The sequence below is a fragment of the Meriones unguiculatus genome, chromosome X, assembly GCF_030254825.1.
Source record: "Meriones unguiculatus strain TT.TT164.6M chromosome X, Bangor_MerUng_6.1, whole genome shotgun sequence".
Lineage (NCBI taxonomy): Eukaryota > Metazoa > Chordata > Mammalia > Rodentia > Muridae > Meriones > Meriones unguiculatus.
In genome coordinates this window covers 133499951-133503728 of record NC_083369.1, presented here as the reverse complement: position 1 = coordinate 133503728, position 3778 = coordinate 133499951, and positions in this window count along the sequence as shown.

The following is a 3778-nucleotide window of genomic DNA, read 5'->3' as shown; positions in this document are numbered from 1 at the left end:
CACTTGTCTGATGTGAGGTAGCACGGGTTCATGGAGTGATGTCTTCCCTCTCCCCGTTTGCTTGGTACCTGCAATAGCAGGGAGAGCTGGCCCTGGGGTCATGAGAGTGGGAGAGCTAGCCCTGTACTCTCCCTGATTGTGGCATTCTGGAGAGCAGGTCCTGCAGCTCACCTGGGCAACACAGTGGAGCTGGCCCTGATGGCGAGGAAAAAGTGAATCATTTCTGAAGATGTGAGAATGGGAGAGTTAACACAGCCTCTCACAGGCTGCAGCACTTGGAAGAGTGGGCCTCTCACCTTGACTGGGTGCACTGGAGTTGCATCTGGAGGCATGGATGCAGGTCAGCATCCTAGGCCATAAGGCATGGATGCGGGCCCCTAGGCCATAAGAGAGAGCTGACCCTGTCTTATGCCGATGGTGCCCTAGGAAGAGCAGTGCTGGAAACCTGACCCTGGTGGTATGGATAAGGGAAAAACCAGAAGGCTGTCCAGGTCAGCTATTACCCAGGCCCACAACAAATTGGTCCACAACAAAAATCTATATCATCTGCATATGGTTGAGATGCATGAAAGGACCATTCCTACTATTCCAAAGCTGTAGGATCTCCACAACACAGGGCAACAACAGGATAGCTGGGAGGAGTCCCAATGAGGATCCAATATTGAGGGTGTTGCAGAAGCCAGAGATCTCGAACCAGACCAAGGACTCATTGCAATAAACGTTTGCAAGTGAAGATGTGTGGACAGAGGGACACATTGTGACATACTACAGCTTCCATGGTGAGTTGTTTTCTATGCTTTGGTTTTTGTTATTGTTGTTGGTGGTGGTGTGTTTGTGTGTGTATGTGTGTATGTGTGTGTTTGTGTGTGTATTGTTTTGGGAGAGAGTTTGCAAGGGTGAAGAGTGCATAAAAGGGGATGGGGAGATGAGTGGGACTGAGGTCCATGATGTGAAATTCAGAAAGAATCAATAACAAGTTTTTTTTTTTTAAAGAAAGGAATTCAAAGTGTTACCAGAGAAGCACACAACTATCAAATGAAGACAAGAGCAGCAAATACAAAGAGCAGAAATGTAAATACAACAGAAAGCAAAATACTTTCAACAATCTTAAAAAGAGAAACTACGGAAATCATCTTAAAATATCCAGAGAAGTCTACAATTCAGTAAAACAAGGAGACATTCTGTAGGAAAACTATATGATAAAACATACAGATGAGACCTTGATGCTAAATAGATGCATATTTCTTGACTTCTCTGATTTTTTAGGAAACAAACTAAGGAAAGCTATGCTATTTAATAGCTAACAGGTTAGTGTAATTGAAAGAAGAGCTTTCTCATCCTCAGTTACACGAGTTCAAAGTCATCCTGGACTGCATGAGACCCTGTCTCTACTCTACGTGGAAGAGTGTGCGTGTGCGTGTGCGTGTGTGTGTGTGTGTGTGTCTGTGTGTCTGTGTGTTTCTTGAGACATGGTCTTGTAATATGATTTTATCTGGCCTGGTACCATTATGTAGCCCTGGGAAGTTTTGAAGCCACATCAGTTTTCCTGCTTCATCCTCCTGAGTGCTGAGATTACTCGTGTACGCCATCCTGACCAATTCATGATGCCAAACAGAAAACTAGTCTTCCTATTGGGAAAGAAAAATAAATGCAGGAAACTGGTTCCAGATACAAATATTGTAGTGAAAGGAAGGATACAAGCCAGAAACAGTACCTGGAGAATATCAGAGTATTCAGATATGATGTGTAAGAATGTGAGGCTATAATATAGCTCTTCATGCTAATGTATGTTGGTTGAAGTGTACTAAAGGCAGGGAAGTTGGCACTTCGGGATTTTGTTTGTTTGTTTGTTTTAGTCTTTCAGCTAAGGAAGGCTTCTGGTGGGAACATCTTATACCACCTTCTCTTTGTTTCACAGAAAGAGCTGTTTCTTCTCTGACTTCTTAGTCCATTACATGGACATTTGATAGTCTCAACTTTGTGTACAGCAAAGTACTTCTTTAAAAGCTGTTATTTACCACAGTATAAATTCTAAATTGCAATTTGCCAAGCCAACATCATTCCAAATAATGTATTTCTTCCCCTCTCTCTCTTCTTAGCTCAAAATAAATTGAAGCCTCCGTCATGGATAGAAAGTCTGGGCTAGCAACATTCCAGACACCATGGGGGCAGGTGTGATTTGGAAGTTCTGGAGAACTACAGATGCAGTGAGTGCATGGGATTCCGTATATGTTGTGACCATGAAGCATCATGGCCATGGCTAATGTGAAGGATCCATCTGGGATTTCTGATGTTATGTAAAATGTTATGTCAGCAACAGATGGTGGAGCTAAGTGTAAGATTTGACTTATGCCCAATTATCAGGTTTGTGAAGCTGAACATTATACAGCTCCACAGAGCCTTGAAAATACAAGATTGTATTCTGCTGAGCTGTTTTGCAAAGTCACGGTTTCTTGTCTGCCTTTGCTCCCTTTTAACCAATAAACTTGCTTTTGTCTGCAAATACTCCTGAGCTCCCAAGCTGATTGATTCCTCTACTGTTCCAACAAACTCTTAGTTCATGTCCTCAGGAAATTGAGTGAAATTGTTCTATCTCCTCTTACTTTGACATGACCAAACAAGTGTTTAGACCTGATTTCTCCCAGACACTGCTGGAAATTTGCAGCTTGGTATTCTTGCCCTGAACAAACTTAATCTAGTCTGCTTCCCTTCTCTGTATGAGGGTATCAAAAAGTAACAGTTCTTATTTCTGAGTAATTTGCTTGTTTGTTTGTTTGTTTGTTTGAGACAGGGTTTCTCTGTATAAACTTGGCTATCCTGTATTCGCTTTGTAGACCAGGCTGGCCTCGAACTCACAGAAATCTGCCTGCCTCTGCCTCCAGGAGTGCTGGGATCGAAAGGTGTAAGCCACTATGCCTGGCTGATTTCTTTCCTTTTTAATATTTATTTTTATTTATGTGTATACCACATATGTGTAGGTACCTACAGTGGGCCAGAGAGGGGCTCTTGATGGGCCAGAGTTAAAGTTACAGACTGTTGTGAGGCAACTAACAAAGGTGGTAAAAAACAAACTCAAGTCTCCTGTGCTGGGAACCAAACTCTGGTTTGAGTTAAGAGTTCAGGAATCCTGCTGAGCCTTCTCTCCACCACCATGCCTGGTCTCTTTCAATACATTTGTATTGGGTCAGGGATTTTCTAGAAGAGATGACCCCATTACTAAAATGACAACAACTCCCCAAATTTTGATTTTGGAGTCTTTCAAACCACGTGTGTGTGTGTGTGTGTGTGTGTGTGTGTGTGTGTATGTGTAGTTATTTAACCCTGGCACAGGATAGCTTCAAAGTTTGAAGACACGTGCCACAAAGGCAGGCTTAGAAGTGTTGTTTGTGTTGCTCTTTTGCTTTACTTCAGTTTGGTTTGCTTAGCTCTGTTTCAGATGGAACCCCCACTGCCTTGAATGCTCTAGCACTGAGCTATTCCCTCCAGCCTTTCAAACTCAGTTCAAACTTGGCACCTTAGAGATGCATGCATTGGGCAATGCATCTTTTCTCCTTTTATTAGTGGGGCAATGAAATACCTGGAGGAAGAGCTGCTACTTTGAATGGATTATTCTGTGGGCAGCCCCACATCTATCAGGTAGCCTTTTAGAGAATTTGATATAGGAGACAAAAGTGTCCCAGTGCTAGCTACTGGGGCTGCTGCTGGTCCACTGGGTTAGTATGGGACAAAATCATGCTCCCCCTGTGTGGCTACCAACTAAGAATGAAGCCCAGTTTAG